Raw genomic sequence first — 19,930 nt, forward strand, 5'->3', positions numbered from 1 at the left:
ATACAATTGCCTCATGCTACCCGTGGCTGTTACAACAGAGCTAATCCCAACTTCCTAACTCCTAACTGACCGACCTGCCACCCTGCCCTTTACTCACTGCTCTCACTGCCTTGCATACAACAATTACAACACCAACAATTACAACCCAACACTATACAAGACTGAACTACTAATACAACGTGCACAATTGCATTACAATCATACCACAAAATATACCACAAATATCCCATTACAATCATACCACAAAATATCCCACAAATATCCCATTACAATCATACCACAAAATATCCCCCAAATATCCCTAACATTTTGAAAGTTACGGGTGCTTGGATTGGATAGCCTAACTAGAAGAAAAAACAAGCAATAGAAGAACAAGGCTCCACTGTCTTGCGTTCTCACACCCTTAGTAGGTTGAAGCTGATCAAGTTATGAGACTTCTTAGCAAGAGAAACTTGTTGTTTGTCCTTTCTTGCTTTTGTTTAAACCTTGGTGTTGCTATAGACACCATCACATCTTCTGAATCCATCAAAGACCCTAGCAACACAGTCTCCAATGGGAGTGCTTTCAAACTGGGATTCTTCAGCCCTGTAAATTATACCTATCGCTACATGGGAATATGGTATAGCAACATTTCTGTGTTCACTGTCGTATGGGTAGCTAACAGAGAGACACCACTCAATGATTCTTCTGGGGTTCTTACTATATCTGAGGATGGCAATCTTGTAGTACTGGATGGAAAAAAAGAGATTCTTTGGTCATCAAATGTTACAAATTCTGTTGCCAATTCGAGTGCCCAGCTTTTGGATTCGGGGAACCTTGTACTGCAAGAAAAAACTACAGGGACAATCATATGGGAGAGTTTCCTACACTCTTGCCCAAGATGAAAATTAATACTAATGTAAGAATAGGTAACAAAGTGCAATTGACATTGGAAGCTTCTCTGTCAATAATAATTTTTGAAGATAAATGGTAGATTTTCTACCAACGAGAGGAAGACATTTGGGGATTGAAAAGTAAAAAAGTGAAAATAAAGAGAGGAATAGAGAGATATCCGGATTTTTTGTTTTTAGTTTGAGTTGATTTTTAAATTTTGCGTGCAAATCTAAAGTGCTAAGACAGCTGGATACAACTTGCCTATAATCCAATGAGGGAAAAAATCTTATATCTTATGCCTCCATATCCAATACGGATTAGAAATTAAAATTATTTTACTATTCAATTTATTTTTGCTATTATTTATGGACTTTATTGCATTTTTTTGTACTGTTTATAGATCTCACTGTACTATTTCAACTAACTTTTACATTTATCTACTTTCAATAATAAGTTTTCAGTTTTAGCAAAATAAGTTGTATCCAAACAAACTTACTTTGCCTAGAAACCGATATATATGGACAAGACTTTTCCTGTAGCATCTCTCTTCAGTTATAAAAGGAGACAGCATTCTTTGTTCTCTCTTAATGATCATCAATATCTTTGCAACACGGAGGAGTTCTTGACAGTTGGGCCGTGGGGAGGTGAAGGTGGAGGCTAGTGAAGCTTCGTGGAAAATAATGGTGGGATCATTGGGATGGAAATCGTTCATGGAAGTGGCATCGATTCAATTTCATTCAAATGTGGAGATGAGTATGGTGTACTCCAGCATTCTAGGAAGGTTGGTGGTACTGGTGGCACGAAAACTGACAAGGTACGTACACACACACATATATATATGGAAAATGCTAACGATCGAGTGCCCTTAGAGCACTGGTTAATAATTCATTTAAAGAAAGTTTTTATGAGAAATGAAAAAGAGAAATTAATATTTTGACAGCTTTTTTCATTTCCCATAAAAGTGGTATCAAAATTTTCTTAAAATGGATTATTAACAAGTACTCTAAGGACACTCGTTAGCATGACCCTATATATATATATATATATATTGGTACTACTCAGTTGCATTAATCATGCATTATTTTTATGAAACAAGAAATTAAATGTACGTACATTAAATGAAGTTGAATGAATGTTTTTTGGTCCATTATATATGTAGATATCGCTCAACTGGCCCGAAGAGTACCTGACATCCATTAGCGGTACATTTAATGACAATGAGCCGCGGAATATTATAGTTCGTTCTCTCACTACAACAAAATGTATTTTTAGTGACGAAAATTAGTGAGGAAATATTTTTCGTCACTGAAAATACAGCTTTAGTGACGAAATATGAATTTCGTCACTAATAATGAAAAAAAATTATTACATTTAGCGACGAAAAATAAATTTCGTCGCTAAAAAATAAGCACCAAGGAGGGAAACTTTGGCGCCAACTTAATTAATCTATAGTGACGAAATCTTTCGTTGCTAAAAGTTGAAATTTTTAGTGACGAAATATTTCGTCACTGTAGATATTACTGTGGATGTTTTTAGTGACGAAAATACATTCGTCGCTATAAGTTAGTATTAGTGACGAAAAGTAGTCGTCACTAAAAAATAAAGGAATTACAATTATATGTTTTTAGCGACGAAATCAAATTTCGTCACTAAAAGAATGCTTTAGTGACGAAATCACATTTCGTCACCAAAAACAATAATAGATTTAATGTATGAGTTTTAGTGACGAAATCATATTTCGTCACTAAAAGTATGCTTTAGTGACGAAATGATTTCGTCACTAAAAACAATAATAGATTTACCGTATATGTTTTAGTGACGAAACCATATTTCGTCACTAAAGCATACTTTTAGTGACGAAATATGATTTCGTCACTAAAACATATACGGGTAAAACATATGAATACCACAAAAAATATGAATAAAGTTTCAGCGACGAACTCGAATTCGTCACTAAAAGTATGCTTTAGTGACGAATCCGAGTTCGTCACTAAAAGTATGCTTTAGTGACGAATTCGAGTTCGTCACTAAAAGCTTTATAGAACTCAGGCGCCAAAGTGAGAAATTGTTGCGCCAAACAAATTTAGCTACAGCGACGAAACGGTTCGTCGCTAAAAGTTTAATTTTTTGCGACGAAAAGTTTCGTCGCTAAAGGCACCCAATAGTGACGAAACAGAGTTCGTCACTAAAGGGTTTGTAAAATATGAGCTTCAGCCCATTTTTTTCTTTTTTTTCACTACTTGTTTCTGCGTTCTCTCCCTTTCCCAAACTCACATACCCATAAACTCACACACCCAAACTCATACCCACAAAACTCACATACCCAAACTCATACCCACAAACTCAAAAAATGAATCAGAGCCGTCGTCGTCGTTGCTAAGGCGTCGATCCCGGCGACGCTAAGGCGACGATCCAAGCGTCGCTTTTCGGCTTCGCCGGCGCGAGCACAGCGACGCTTCGGCGCGAGCGTCTCGAGCACAGCGACGCTTCGGCTTCGCCGTCGCGAGCACAGCGACGCTTCGGCTTCGCCGTCGCGAGCACAGCGACGCTTCGGCGCGAGCGTCGCGAGCACAGCGACGCTTCGGCGCGAGCGTCGCGAGCAGCTCAGCGAGCGTCGCGAGCACAACGACGCTTCGGCGCGAGCGTCGCGAGCACAGCAACGCTCCGGCCACACATCGCAACGCTCCGGCGATGCTTCGGCCACGCACCGCGACGCTCCGGCGACGTTTCAGCGACGTACCCGGCGTCGCTTCAACTTCCCTTCACCGCTTCGCTTGGGCTTCCCTTCATTCAGGTTTTTTTTTTTTTTTTTCTCTTTTTGAGTTAATTTTTTTGTGCTTTTTTTTTGCATACTATTTCTCCTTTTATTTTTAATTTATTCATTTTTAATTTATTCAAGCTCAAACTGGTATTTGTTGGATTTGAGGTTTTTGGATACCAATTAGAAATTTTGTGATGGCTACCAATTGGCTTGCTGCTATAATCAAATTTTTGTTTGCTACCCTGTTTTCTTTCTGCAAAATTGTCAAAATTGAAAATCTAACAAATTAGTGAGTTGGTTTATGAAAACCAACACATTAGAGCATCCCACCAACTAATCAGCCCACTAATTTTAAATAGCGTAGTGAACATTACAAATTAATCTCGAATCAGGGTGTTGATTGCAGGAAAAATAAAAAATGATGATAAACATTGCAATGAGCTTATAGTTTTGGGTGGATTGAATTTTAGGAACAACAAGCACAGTAAAAGCTAATAAATAGGATTGAATTTTAACAAACCACCACTATTTTATATTAATTGATTCACAGCACCTAAGCTAATAAATTTTACTTCTCCTCTAAATTTTTTGTTGACCATTTACAACTTACTATATTAACGGTTATGAATTTTTTTATGTATCTAGAGATTGCATCTTCTCTCACTTTCCAAACATACTAACTAATATTCATGATCCAAATTGGTTGTTTTAAGTATTTAATATATACATCGTGTTTTATAAAATATCAAGGATTATCATATTTTTGTAATAATGACATGTTAACATAATTTTGTAATACTATAGATTTTGTGGTTTTAGATCATCATGCCGAACTTAAATGCATTGGGTCTTTTTTTGCTTATCATCTTTTTGTGCTTATCATTGGGTCTACATAACTGTTCACTAAAAGTTATCTTTCTTTTATTTCTAGCTCTTTCTTTTGTGACTGAAGAAATTGTGAGGAACAAGGTGAAGAATACAAGTTAACTTTGGATTTTTTCTAAAAGTTGTAAACTTAGCTTGAGCAAAGTAAGTATATTCAATTTTAATACTTGTAAAACTTTATATATTCTTGTGATGTTGGAAATTTGTTTTGTGGTGGGTTGTTGTGTTGGAGCAAGCGGGTGGCTTGCATGGTGTTATAAGGTGGCTTAAATTCATATTGGGAGTGTTTTTAATTTCTTGCAACTGTGAATGAAACTTGTTGATTAGTAACAATTGTGTTTTTTTACTCAATTTCAATACTTGTAAGCATTATAGTTGTGATGTTGGAAATTTGTTTTGTGGTGGGTTGTTGTGTTGGAGCAAGCGGGTGGCTTGCATGGTGTTATAAGGTGGCTTAAATTCATATTGGGAGTGTTTTTAATTTCTTGCAAATGTGAATGAAACTTGTTGATTAGTAGCAATTGCGTTTCTTTACTCAATTTCAATACTTGTAAGCATTATAGTTATGATGTTGGAAATTTGTTTTTTGGTGGGTTGTTGTGTTGGAGCAAGCGGGTGGCTTGCATGGTGTTATAAGGTGGCTTAAATTCATATTGGGAGTGTTTTTAATTTCTTGCAAATGTGAATGAAACTTGTTGATTAGTAACAATTGTGTTTCTTTACTCAATTTCAATACTTGTAAGCATTATAGTTGTGATGTTGAAAATTTGTTTTGTGGTGGGTTGTTGTGTTGGAGCAAGCGGGTGGCTTGCATGGTGTTATAAGGTGGCTTAAATTCATATTGTGAGTGTTTTTAATTTCTTGCGAATGTGAATGAAACTTGTTGATTAGTAGCAATTGCGTTTCTTTACTCAATTTCAATACTTGTAAGCATTATAGTTGTGATGTTGAAAATTTGTTTTGTGGTGGGTTGTTGTGTTGGAGCAAGCGGGTGGCTTGCATGGTGTTATAAGGTGGCTTAAATTCATATTGGGAGTGTTTTTAATTTCTTGCAAATGTGAATGAAATTTGTTGATTAGTAGCAATTGTGTTCCTTTATTCAATTTCAATACTTGTAAGCATTATAGTTGTGATGTTGAAAATTTGTTTTGTGGTGGGTTGTTGTGTTGGAGCAAGCGAGTGGCTTGCATGGTGTTATAAGGTGGCTTAAATTCATATTGGGAGTGTTTTTAATTTCTTGCAACTGTGAATGAAACTTGTTGATTAGTAACAATTGTGTTTTTTTACTCAATTTCAATACTTGTAAGCATTATAGTTGTGATGTTGGAAATTTGTTTTGTGGTGGGTTGTTGTGTTGGAGCAAGCGGGTGGCTTGCATGGTGTTATAAGGTGGCTTAAATTCATATTGGGAGTGTTTTTAATTTCTTGCAAATGTGAATGAAACTTGTTGATTAGTAGCAATTGTGTTTCTTTACTCAATTTCAATACTTGTAAGCATTATAGTTATGATGTTGGAAATTTGTTTTTTGGTGGGTTGTTGTGTTGGAGCAAGCGGGTGGCTTGCACGGTGTTATAAGGTGGCTTAAATTCATATTGGGAGTGTTTTTAATTTCTTGCAAATGTGAATGAAACTTGTTGATTAGTAACAATTGTGTTTCTTTACTCAATTTCAATACTTGTAAGCATTATAGTTGTGATGTTGGAAATTTGTTTTGTGGTGGGTTGTTGTGTTGGAGCAAGCGGGTGGCTTGCATGGTGTTATAAGGTGGCTTAAATTCATATTGTGAGTGTTTTTAATTTCTTGCGAATGTGAATGAAACTTGTTGATTAGTAGCAATTGCGTTTCTTTACTCAATTTCAATACTTGTAAGCATTATAGTTGTGATGTTGGAAATTTGTTTTGTGGTGGGTTGTTGTGTTGGAGCAAGCGGGTGGCTTGCATGGTGTTATAAGGTGGCTTAAATTCATATTGGGAGTGTTTTTAATTTCTTGCAAATGTGAATGAAATTTGTTGATTAGTAGCAATTGTGTTCCTTTATTCAATTTCAATACTTGTAAGCATTATAGTTGTGATGTTGAAAATTTGTTTTGTGGTGGGTTGTTGTGTTGGAGCAAGCGGGTGGCTTGCATGGTGTTATAAGGTGGCTTAAATTCATATTGGGAGTGTTTTTAATTTCTTGCGAATGTGAATGAAACTTGTTGATTAGTAGCAATTGCGTTTCTTTACTCAATTTCAATACTTGTAAGCATTATAATTGTGATGTTGGAAATTTGTTTTGTGGTGGTTTGTTGTGTTGGAGCAAGTGGGTGGCTTGCATGGTGTTATAAGGTGGTTTAAATTCATATTGGGAGTGTTTTTAATTTCTTGCAAATGTGAATGAAATTTGTTGATTAGTAGCAATTGTGTTCCTTTATTCAATTTCAATACTTGTAAGCATTATAGTTGTGATGTTGAAAATTTGTTTTGTGGTGGTTGTTGTGTGGGAGCAAGCGGGTGGCTTGCATGGTGTTATAAGGTGGCTTAAATTCATATTGGAGTGTTTTTAATTTCTTGCGAATGTGAATGAAACTTGTTGATTAGTAGCAATTGCGTTTCTTTACTCAATTTCAATACTTGTAAGCATTATAATTGTGATGTTGAAAATTTTGTTGGTGGTTTGTTGTGTTGGAGCAAGTGGGTGGCTTGCATGGTGTTATAAGGTGGTTTAAATTCATATTGGGAGTGTATATTTGTGTGTGCAATGTATATTTATTTAAATATTAATATAAACTTGTGCATTCATGAATAGGATAGAACTTTATCTAAGTAGCTTATAGATTTAGATGTTAGAATACATTATGCATGAGTTGTCCTTGTATTACTAAAGTAGCATTCATCTTGTAATTGTAGTCAAACATGGATAAAAGTTGGATGACAATGGGTAAGACACCCGATGGCAGATTAAGTCATGGATATATTGAAGGGGTCAATGCATTTATTAATTTCGCAAGAGCAGTTGTGGACGTGAGTGGTAATATTCCGTGTCCGTGTATTTACTGTGTGAATTGCTATCGACAATCTTTTCAAACTGTGCGTATCCATTTGCTTCATCGTGGAATTATGCAATCTTACATTAATTGGTACAATCATGGAGAGGCTCGTGTATTGAACGAGAACATTCATGATAATGAAATGTCGGANTGCAAAATGGTTTTGGAGTTGACTTGGAAAAATTTCCCCCACTTCTTAGGCTATAAATCAAAATTTTAGATTTCCAACCAAGTGATCAAAGGTCGCATAAATTACAAAAGGCTTTTTGTCAATATCGTATCCACAACATTCTACAAAAGAAAATTTTGTAAGTTTTCACATAAATGAATGGTACTTGGTTAATAGTATAAATATTCACATTAATTTGTGCAAAAAATTCCGTCTCTATACCAAAATTTAATTTATTTATTTTATATTATCACTTTAACAATACTCTCTATATTCTATTCTTAATTTTACACTCCATCATAGTAAAATAATCTATGTTTTTACACCATCGACAATAGCCAAAAAAAAAAAAAAAAGCCACAACGCCACAACTACCACAACCCTAGCCTGCCAACACCACTGATTTGCATTGGATCGCCAAGTCCAAGCCCACCCGAAAAACTAGATTTGCAGCAGACCGCCACCAACAACAGTAGCATCGCTAAAATCCAAAATAAAAATAATAAAAACCAAAATCCACCCACGTCGTCAACTTGATCCACCAAATCTATATTGGATTGCTGCTCTGAAAACCAAATTGAAGCAATGCAAAAATAATAACACTAGTGATCCAACGGTAGCTAGTCTACGAAGGCAACAATAGCAGTTTAACGGTGAGATTGCAGTGATGGGGAGAGAGAACAAAGAGTAGAGAGGATGAAGTTTGAAGAAAGAATTGAGAATGAATAAATAAATAAGATAAAATAATGCATGTTCATCTAAAATAGCATTTATTTTTAAATGTTACTGCAGTAACATGTAAAGTTTGCTACAGTAATACATAACCCAATGGAGGTGTTTTTTTTTTAGCTACAATAACATCTTAACTGCATTTAGATGATCAACTGCATTACCAAATGAGAATGTTCTTGACAAAAACCGATTTTTCATTTTTTTATATTATAAAATAAAAACAAATATCAAAAGCAAATTAGCAAAATATAATGGATAGATTAATGATAAATCATATATATATATATATATATATTAAAAATCCGAGTCTTATCAGTGTCTCACCTAAGTGCTAGAGTTCTCACTCCTACAACAACGCTCCAAGCTTCCAAGGGGTGACAATTGGAAACATATGTCCGTGAATGTTGTGGACCTCACCAGCATGGTGGGTGAGGAACCTTGGAGTCTGCCACTTCTTTAGAGCAATGCTAAAATACAAAAAAAGTTTACAATTTTTGTTACAATTCGTGGCATATTGTGAAGGGTAGAGATCAAATGATAGGTTCACATCTTTCCATTCATAACTTGACACGTGTCAAATTGTTGCAAAAGTTATGTATTTTTTGTGTTTTGCATTTTCTTCTTCTTACAATATATGGCTTGATCTGCCACTTCTGATCTCTCTCAGCGACACGAAATCAGACATAGAGTACGAAAATACTATTTCTCCAAATTGTCCCAAGAACCAAACTTCCACGTACACACATAAACAAATAATTTATTTTTTGCTGAATAATTGTAGTTAGTCTAGTAGTACTCTAGTATGAAAATTGGTCATATTTACCCAAAAAAAAAAAAAAAAATTGGTCATTGAATTTTTTATTGTAGCATCGCCATCATGTGAAAGATGCCAAATAACTTAATTCCTCTAAACTAATCTGTATCACAAATTGATCCTGTAATCATTTTTTGAAGGAATAGATTCCTTAGGGGGAGTAATGAAGTTATTTATTTATTTATTTATTATTTATTTTTTTAAATTTTTTTTAGTAAACAATAATACTTATTAGAACACACACGAAAATAGTAATATTAGTGTTTTACACCGGATTTACAATACATTATTTTAACTATATGAATATGGATTAGGAGGACATCTTATCTTGATTGTGCTTAGAGATATGATTTCAATGACAAATAGAATTTTTTGGTAGTAACATTTTAAATTTCTTCAAGTTATATTTTTCAGGATAGAATAAAATTAAAGGAACAGTGATGGGGGAAAATTAATAAAAGAAAGTCATAAACGTAATTGACTTATGGCTAGTTTGGACGGAGAGGAGAGAACCAAATATGATGGAATGAAAAAAAGAAAAAAAAGAAGAAGAAGTTAATATCAACAAACAAAACATAGAATTTTATTTTATTTTTTTAAAAGAGAGATATAGAACCAAAATTATTCTGCTTGTAAAGAAATATGATATAAATTTAAAACTATTTAAAAAAAATTGATTTAACAAGCTTGGAAATCAAAAAACAAAACAAAAACAAAAACAAAAACAAAAACAAAAACAAAAGAGAGAGTTGTTGATATCAATAATTAAGTTTTTGTGGTTTTGTCTATACAATTGATAAAGCAATAGAGAAAAAGTCGATAAGAATAATTATGTTGTTGTTTTTATTTTGCAAATTGTTGCAATTTAATGCAACTACTTAGCAAAATTACTGTTTTTAAACCCAATTTTTATTATATAACTAGTTGATAACCCATGTGATACACCAAATAGTTAACTATTGCTAAATGCTTTTACTATGTCTAATGCTAGTAAAAATATATGAAAATTAATATTTATAATACCAAAAAAAAAAAAGATATACCTATTTTAAAAAAATAATAAAAAAGAATCTTTTTTATAAGATAAAACAAATACACATTACTTATATCTCTATCATGTTTAAAATTTTACGAACCATAGAACAAGAAAACTCTAATGAGAAAAGAAAAAAATGTTATAAACGTAAATGACGAAATCCCAAGATAGCATGATTATGATCAGAAAACAAACATTAATCAATATATATATATATATATATAACCGAAACTTCTGAAACTTCCACAATTTTTCACGTCATCATTATTTTCTTTTTCTATATTTCAACAAATATAAACATTATAATTAATTAATGAAAAAAAAAAAAACCCCTAATGCAAATTAGACTTCTAGCCAAATGCAATAATACTCTCCCACCGCCTCTACTCTCTCCTATTTAAAAACTGTTTGTGTAGAAGACCTAAAACCCAAAAACTAATTGCAGAGAAGATGATGTTTGATCAGAACCTTTTGTTGCTGGCTGCATGTCATATTTCCTAGACAACACACTGCATCAAGACCCTAGAATCAATCCTAGAATCAGGAAAGACAGAGGTAAAGATTGGTGGGACAAGTTCTGGTCCTTCAAGGGTGACACAAGGAGTGAAGATTTTTATTCCCTCCCCTTCAATCGAAACAAGTATTTCTCATCTGTTTGATAATATAAGGTCCTCTATCAGATATTGCTCTGTTGAAGGTTCAAAAGCTCTTTGCAGGATTATGTTATAAACCATTTTTATATCTATTATTTGTGAATCTTATTATAGGCTACATTAGTATAAGATTGTCTCTTCCTTTATAGGATGCCTTAGAACATTTATTTAATTGTTTTCTTTGTTGTAAATTAGAAACTCACATATATTGTCACACTCACATAGACACAAACACAGTAGCAAAATGCATTGAAGGGGGTACCAATTTTAAGTGATGTGGAACAAATATCATCTAATAATAATATTGTTATAAATAAAAAACTCTGACTTTATTTTTTATTTGATTTTTTTAAGGGTTTAAGTGTTTGATGTTGGAGCTTCACCATGTTGTGGTGAAACAAAAATGAGGACCCTCACCACGAAGTGAATATTGAAACTGACATTTGAATGGTTTTTAGACCCCTTAAACAATAACAAGATTAACCTAATTAATTAGCCAATTGATTAATTTAGTCAAATTATGCAAATCTAGGTTATTACAATCATATAATGTATATAGCAGCGGAAATATAAATAACACAAAGATATGATGACCCAAGAAATCACACCGGTAAAAACTTAGGGAGGATTTAATCTAGTTATCCTCAAGGTAAACTTGAATCCACTATAGAAAGAATTGAAATTTTACAATAAGACTTAGACCGCTAACATTTTATTGCTACCCACCAGTAAAAACTTACTAACACGACCACATGCAAGCTCCAAGACCACGAACTTCTTCTTTCTTGGATTCTCCAGCAAGTACAAGAACACCCGCTTGTGTATCTTTATGCTCTTATGGCAACAACTGAATGATCATTCTTGAACAAATCTCCTTCTTGATTATTCTAAGCTTGTGTGAAAGAAACACTACAACAAAATGTACTTTTAGTGACGAAAATTAGTGAGGAAATATTTTTCGTCGCTAAAAATACAGCTTTTAGTGACGAAATATTAATTTCGTCACTAATAATGAAAAAAATTATTACATTTAGTGACGAAAAATAAATTTCGTCGCTATTGTGATCTGAAAAATAAGCGCCATGGAGGGAAATTTTGGCGCCAACTTAATTAATCTATAGTGACGAAATATTTCGTCGCTAAAAGTTAAAATTTTTAGTGACGAAATATTTCGTCACTGTAAGTATTGCTATAGATAGTTTTAGTGACGAAAATACGTTCGTCGCTATAAGTAAGTATTAGTGACGAAAAATAATCGTCACTAAAAAAATAAAGATTTTGCACTTATATGTTTTTAGTGACGACATAACATTTCGTCACTAAAAGTATGCTTTAGTGACGAAATATTAATTTCGTCACTAAAAACAATAATAGATTTTTTAGTGACGAAATATGATTTCGTCACTAAAAATATGCTTTAGTGACGAAATATGAATTTCGTCACTAAGACGAAAAATAATCGTCACTAAAAAAATAAAGATTTTGCACTTATATGTTTTTAGTGACGACATAACATTTCGTCACTAAAAGTATGCTTTAGTGACGAAATATTAATTTCGTCACTAAAAACAATAATAGATTTTTTAGTGACGAAATATGATTTCGTCACTAAAAATATGCTTTAGTGACGAAATATGAATTTCGTCACTAAAAACAATAATAGATTTTTTTAGTGACGAAACCATATTTCGTCACTAAAAGCTTTGGTACATATATGAACTAGGCGCCAAAAAAAAAAAGAGTTCCGCCAAACTCAGTTAAGCTACAGCGACGAACCGTTTCGTCGCTAAAAGATTAATTTTTTGCGACAAAAACGTTCGTCGCTAAAGCTATTAGTGACAACGCTTCAGCCCCTTTTTTTTTTTTTTTTTTAATCTTTTCTGGTCTTTCCCTAACACTTTCAGCAACACATACCCACAAAAAAAAACTTTCCCAACACTTTCAGCTTTCAGCAACGCCTACCCACATAAATTTCCCAACACTTTCAGCAACGCATACCGGCGACGCACCGGCGACGATCTGCTCAGCGGCGACGATCCGCTAAGCGTCGTGCTCACCGGCGACGATCTGCTCTGCGACTTGCTCAGCGGCGACGATCCGCTAAGCGTCGCGCTCAGCGGCGACGATCCGGTGACGACCCAAGCATCACACTAAGCGTCGCGCTCAGCGGCGACGCTTCGGCGACGAACAAGCATCGCACTAAGCGTCGCGCTCAGCGGCCACCGGCGACGCTTCGGCGACGATCCAAGCGTCGCACTCAGCGTCGCGCTCAGCAGCCCACCGGCGACGCTTCGGCAACGATCCCAGTGTCGCACTCAACTCCCACCAGCGACGGTTCGGTGACGGTTCACCGATTCAGGTCTTTTTTTTTTGTTTTTTTTCTTTCTCCTTTTGAGTCCAATGCTTGATAATGTCACGGTTAGATGAAATGCTTGGAAACATGACTGATTATTGTGACTTCTCATGTATTCTTCTAAAAAAAGCTATTACATGTATGAAATGTTTTTTTGAATATACCTGGGTCATGTTTCCTGCCCCAAACCAGCAGCAGGTGGAGCAATGAATTTCCCCTTCCCTGAAGGACTCAATGGGATCTCTTGGGGAGAAATTAAACTTTGATCCCTAGTTGGTTTTATTAGTTTAGATTTGTTGACTTTGGTGCTCTATTAGAAAGTGTGACTTGTTCTAAAATTGTTATGATTCTACTTTTTAAAGAGTGTCATTTTTTTTTGGCACCAGGACGACTTACACGCTCGCGAGGTGAGGCATCTATCCCGGTGGTCCAATCTACGGTCCAATCTACAGTTCAATCTACAGAAACACCTCTTGAAGCAAATCCTCTTGCCCAAAGTTCTTCAAGTGCGGAGGCTACCGACGCATTAACTAGCACGACTGGTAATTACATAGAACATACTTAATTGCAACTGCACCTTGTCTTTACTATTGAGATTATACTTAATGTATATAGAATGTATAATTTTATAACATTGATAATTTTTAAATAGGATCTGCTAGCAGAAATACCCGTGGAACAACACGTGGTATAGCAGTACGGGCACTTGTTGAAAAAAGTGGTAAACTACCAGTTCGTATAGCTGCAGAGTATGATGCTCCTGTTGGGAAGAATGCGTGCAAGCTTGTCAATCAAATTGGGGTACAAGTGCGAAGTAATTTGTCCAGTTACAACGTAAAAAATTGGAAAAGTGTTGATGCTGCTACTAGAGATGTGGTGCTTCAAAATATCGTGGTAAATTTATATTAATAACGTTTAACTCTCTTTGTTGTCACTAAGTATATTAATTCATATAATAATATTTTTATAATACATATATACTTCATTTTACAGGATCAGTTTGAGCTTGAAGGAGATTCCAACTTAGTAACGAAAACAGTAAATACAAAATGTGGAAGATTATTGAGTAGCGGCTCTAACAAGTTGTATCAGACTTATAAGAAGCTTGTACAATCTCATGATGAAGACTATGCAAAAATTCACCGCCAAAGAATGTCACACTTGAGCAATGGACTGGACTTATTGAAGGGAGATGGACCAATAAGGACTGGCTGGTAAATTATTTATGCGTATATTATTATTATCCATATTTACTATATTATGTTGTCAAATGATGAAGTAAATTTATATTGTTTTATTAATATTTAATAAATATCTTGAATGTTCTTTATTAGGAAAAATCAAGAATTAATTCTGAAAATAGAAGCAAAACTTAGGCAAACATAGATGCGGGACAAAGGCACTTGCTGTTAGGGTTGATGAGGAGGTGCGTGTTTTTTCATTTTCTTAAATCTTAGTATATTACATGTGATTAATTAACTATAAATAACTAACACTCGAATGTTAATTAATTAGACAAATAATAATGGCGGTCAAGTTCCTGAATTGGCAAAAGTCTACAAAGATGTTCATTTTAATCCAAACACAAATAAGTGGATACACCATGACGATGAAGCGACATATGTATGTGTATCATTCCATCCCTATTATTCCATTCTTATCATGTTTGTAAAGTTATTACATATGTAGTATTAATGTTGTGATTGTTGTTTTTTTTTTTTTTTTTTCCTCTCTCAAATGGTAGGAAACTATTCTCAAAGTGCAAGAGGATCATTGTCAAGATCCTAATGCAATTCCCCTTACACAAGAAGAAATCTCAAACTTGGTTTTTAAGAAAAAATCTGGTATTGTAAAAGGACTTGGCATGAGACCTTCTTCTTCTCTAGTAACCACTGCCTCATCTAGTGCCTCGGTAGAGTATATTCATCGGTTAGAAAATGAGATACTTGAGCTCAAAGAGGCAAGAGTTAGGGACGAAGAGGAGCGAGCTAAGGAGCAAGAGGCGCAGCTAAGGAGCAAGAGGCACGAGCTAAGCAAGATGAGATCCAAAAGAATATTCTTAATTTTTTGAGAGCAAGGTTATGATGACGGTTTTAACTATGGGGTGGTTCATCTTCAAGTTAAATCACTTATAGGTAACACTTCATTTTTATGTATCATTTGAAACTAATTGTTAGAAATTTTTTATAACATAGTTAATGTTTTTACTTTACGATTTTATGTAATAGTATTTTTATATTTGTGCAGATTTCTTATTGGTGGCTTTAGGGGATTACTTTTGGCATTGTTTGAAGACATATGAGGACATCTTTTGGCTCTAGGAGGTTTTAATTATATTATGCTACATTTCTTGTATTGTTATAAAACATTTTAAGTTATTGTATGTGTTGCAAACAATTATTGTATGGAAGGAGTTTGAATTTGATACTTGTTTTAATTTTAACTTGTGGAATGTATGGATCGATTTTTTATAAATGTGTTGTTGAAATAATTGTGTTAATCAAATTTGAGGTTTGAATAATGTAATGATAGGTTGCAGGTTAGTATCAACGTCATGAAAATAATAAAAACAGAAAATATGTTTTAGTGACGAATTTTTTCGTCACAAATATGGCAACAAAAAATTGTTTTAGTGACGAATTATTTCGTCACTAAATACAGTGGAATTTTATAAGAAATAGTTTTAGTGACGAACAATTTCGTCACTATATGTGCATGGATTTTTTAAAAAATAGTTTTAGTGACGAATATTTTCGTCACTATATGTACCCGAAAATAGTTTTAGTGACGAAATTTTTCGTCACTAAATATGATTTAATAAACTGAAATGGTTTTAGTGATGAAATATTTTCGTCACTAAATACTGTTTTTAGCGAGGAAAACATTTAGCGACGAAACGTTTTCGTCGCTAAAAGTTTTTTTATTTATTACCAAATTGGACTTTTAGTGACGAAATTTTTCGTCGCTAAAAGTCGCCAGGACTTTTAGTGACGGGGCTACAGCGACGAAACGAATTTCGTCACTAAAAGTCCAATTTCGTCACTAAAGGTTCTTAGTGACGAAAATTTGGATTTTTAGTGACGAAAATTTTCGTCACTAAAAGTACATTTTCTTGTAGTGTCTAAGTTTTAAAACAAATAAGGGTACTGAGTATGGACCTTATGGACTTGCGTCCGGTCCAACATTTTCCTACCGTACGGAGGGTTGCGTAATTGTTGGATTCCATGGTCGTTCGGGTCCTTATGTTAATGCCATTGGAGCCTATGTGAAAATTCAGCCGAAAGAGGTTTGGTCGACGTTATTAATGTTTCCCAAAGTTCACGCATATATGTTTTATTCGAGGACTAAAGGATATGATGTTTTTCATTTACAAATTGTTGTACTTGTTTAATTAATAGCAGGAAAATACTTTGAAAATGGCTTTACCTTTTCCTCGAGGACCTGGGCCGTGGGTGGGCAAGGCGGGATGGAATGGGATGATGGAGTTTTTCCAGCAATCCGTGAATTGCATTTGAACTTCGGAGATTCAGTGATTCACGCAATTTTTGTGTTGTATCAAAGCAGAGACAGGAATCTTGTTTGGTCACAGAAGCATAGTGGAGCAGGCGGTGATAAAATTAATCCAGTAAATAAATATAATAATATCATGCATATGAAAAAATTTGAAGTTATTATTCTGAAACACAATACAAATTAGATGTTACAATACCATGTATGCATGTTACTTTGATTTGTTAGTTGAGCTGTGTACGTAGAACATATGATAAACTTTACAAGCTTTCATATATAATTCTAATTCTAATTAAAATTTTGCTAATCCTATTTGTATTCTGGTTTGGTGGATAAAACTGGAAGTATCAAAGGAATTCTTGGTTTGTATTGCGGGATTTTATGGGTCTGTTAAAGGGAGTGATAGCTTCAAAGCTTTGCGGTCCATTACATTCTACACAAACAAAGCCAAATATGGACCCTATGGTGTTGAGATTGGTCATGCTTTCACATCAAGCGTTGCCCCAGGAAAGGTTGTTGGTTTCCATGGAAGAAGTGGTGTCTATTTAGATGCCATAGGAGTGCATATGGAATACTACTGAACTTGTTACTAGAGAATGAGCAGCGTTCATAAATAATCTACTACATGAATATGTCTCTTTTTAAATATTGGTTTTGAAAGGAATATTTGAATGGGGAAAAATCATCTACTTAAAGAAAGTGTGACGTACATTTCCTCTTCTTTGAATTGGGGGATAATAGCCCGATTCTATGTGTTATTTGAAAATTGTTGTCGTTGATTTGTTGTTGTCCTGTTTGGTTGAGTTGAGTGTCTCATCTATTTGAAAATTTGTTTTGAATGAAATAAAGCTGCTCATCCGTCTGTTTATTTGTATAATTGATTTACGGTTTTTCTTTGTCTTTTCTTAAATTGGGAAAGCTAACATTTTCTTAACCTAAATTTGGTAATAAAATTAATTAGATATAGGTGACTGTAAAACAAAAATCTCAAGTTTGAAAATCAATAAATTGAAAATGTTTAACAAATGTATTTTTGTATTGATGAATTTGTAGGTACAATTCTACATATTTATATTGTAGTACAATAGAAAAAAAAATCATCTTATTTGACCTCCTTGGATAACTATTCAATTCAAGTTTTGCGTCAATGTAGTTTTGACTCGAACACAATGGCCTCCAGTTGGATTGGAAAGTGGATTGAAAGGGCTTTGAAACGTAATTGTGATGACTCTTTGGCTGTGTTTGTTAGAAATTTCTCATTCCTTGCGTTCTATGTGTGCCCTTCGAATACTTTTGATCTTTGAAAATTTGTGATGAAAGTTCTTCGAGATTTCAAAGCTTGTATCAGATGAAGTTTTGATAGATAAAAGTTTTTGAAACTTGATTTCAGTAGAACTTTGAGATTTGGAATAATGATTTTAATGAATTTTTTTAGATATTCTTTATCTTCACAGATTTGTAATGAAAGATATAACTAAAAATATTTTTCGGCAAATATATAGCTAAAGAAAAAAAATTAATAATTAATAAAATAAAAACCACGCATCGTCCCATCAAATTGGTCTAAAATGCCACACTCCTATGCCACTTGGCGAGAAACTTTTCACGCAAAGCCAAACTTTTATTTTTTATATTATTTTTCTGCTTCAACACTCAACGCCCAGTCAGACATTCTCTCTCTCTCTCTCTCTCTCTCTCTCTCTCTCTCGAAATCTGTCCACGTCTTCTCTCATATTCTCTCCCTCTCTCAAACCAGTTCTCAGGAGATTGGAGCAAGGGTGGCGGCTATGGTGGTTTATTTCATTCTCTTCCTGGGTCTTCTCACTCTGCATCTCTCATGCCTCTGTGAGGCTCCGATCAATACAAACTGGTGGTGAGTTGATAACTTGGGTTTTCATGGTAATACTACCTTTTAATGTTATGCACAATCTCTATCTGGAAAAAATGTTTTCAAGCGACACAATGCACTCCTCCAGGCTTCAGATAAACTTTGTGCACTCTGGGAATGAAATTCAAAAGTACATAACACAATTCCTTGCCACATTCATTTTCCAAAAAAAACAACAAACCCCACCTTCACAAAATTTAAATTAAAAAAAAAAAAAAAAAACACACGGACACACACACGCATTAACATTTCGAATCCTCACCTAACACTCAAGACCCAAATGCAAAGGTAAAAACAGTGTTAAATATTAGCTCTAATACCATGTTAAATAGACAATATTATCAAACACAATGTGTTATACCATGTTGTGTATGCTAGAGTGGATGCGAAAGGAGAAAGCATAAAATAAGAACACTGAGAATACGAGGGTTATGTGGTTCAGCCTTGACAGCCTACATCTACGGAGGAATCCCTTAAGGGCTACATCTTTATTGTATAGGAGTGTAATACAATAACCTGTGTTACAATGAACCCTAACATGAGTATATATAGGCGACTAAACCCTAGACTACTAGTACAAGTAGGACTAGGCTTGGGCCTATTACATTGGGCTAATATATGTTTAATATATATCTCTAACACCCTCCCTCAAACTCAAGGCGGAAGCTTGATGAAGACTTGAGGTTGGATAAGCATGAGAAGATCACTTAGAGATGCCTTGAAGAATGCCTTTGAAGAAACCGCAATGAAGAATGTGCCAATTGACCAAATTTGGAGTTTCAAATGAAGAAACGGAGTCCAAAATTGGAATCTACGCAGAAAAACTGAGCAAGATAGGCCCTTTCGGAAATTTTGACTTTTGGTCAAAGGTCAACGCAAAAGTCAAAGTCAACTGGTCCAGGGTCAAAGTCAACGGATACTAGTTCAGGTCGGTTACGGGTTTCTGGGTCGGGTCACGGATCGGGCAGCAGAGCCGCTGACGTCATCCTATAACATGTCACTGACGTGGACTAGAGCTGATGTGGCAACGGCTTGCGTGGCGCTGACGTGTCAAGATGACGTCAGATGACATCAGCAGTTGTGGTCGCGCGTGGCAGGAGCGTGCATTTTCACCGGCGCATGGAGAAGAAGCCAAAAGCTTGTGAGGCGTGTGTAGGCACGTGTAAGCACAGATGATGGCTGGAATCTCAGGTTCTGTAGATCGGTGGACGAGGAGGCCGTCAGGG

At 34.7% G+C, this 19,930-nt stretch overlaps 3 long non-coding RNA genes and 1 pseudogene across 3 annotated transcripts; all 4 read left to right on the forward strand.

Moving 5' to 3' along the window:
* Positions 1-1,390: 1,390 nt before the first annotated feature.
* LOC112026035 (agglutinin-like) lies at positions 1,391-17,397 on the forward strand (annotated as a pseudogene).
* LOC112026036 (uncharacterized) lies at positions 13,690-14,443 on the forward strand. The gene is made up of 3 exons (XR_010631337.1): positions 13,690-13,848; positions 13,959-14,200; positions 14,300-14,443. It is a non-coding gene; the product is annotated as an uncharacterized LOC112026036 (long non-coding RNA).
* LOC136070094 (uncharacterized) lies at positions 14,681-15,330 on the forward strand. The gene is made up of 3 exons (XR_010631336.1): positions 14,681-14,732; positions 14,822-14,929; positions 15,051-15,330. It is a non-coding gene; the product is annotated as an uncharacterized LOC136070094 (long non-coding RNA).
* LOC136070093 (uncharacterized) lies at positions 15,384-15,781 on the forward strand. Its single transcript, XR_010631335.1, has 2 exons — positions 15,384-15,441; positions 15,554-15,781. It is a non-coding gene; the product is annotated as an uncharacterized LOC136070093 (long non-coding RNA).
* Positions 17,398-19,930: the final 2,533 nt, after the last annotated feature.

This window comes from Quercus suber, unplaced genomic scaffold (genome assembly GCF_002906115.3).
Source record: "Quercus suber isolate HL8 unplaced genomic scaffold, Cork oak 2.0 scaffold_209, whole genome shotgun sequence".
Taxonomy (NCBI): domain Eukaryota; kingdom Viridiplantae; phylum Streptophyta; class Magnoliopsida; order Fagales; family Fagaceae; genus Quercus; species Quercus suber.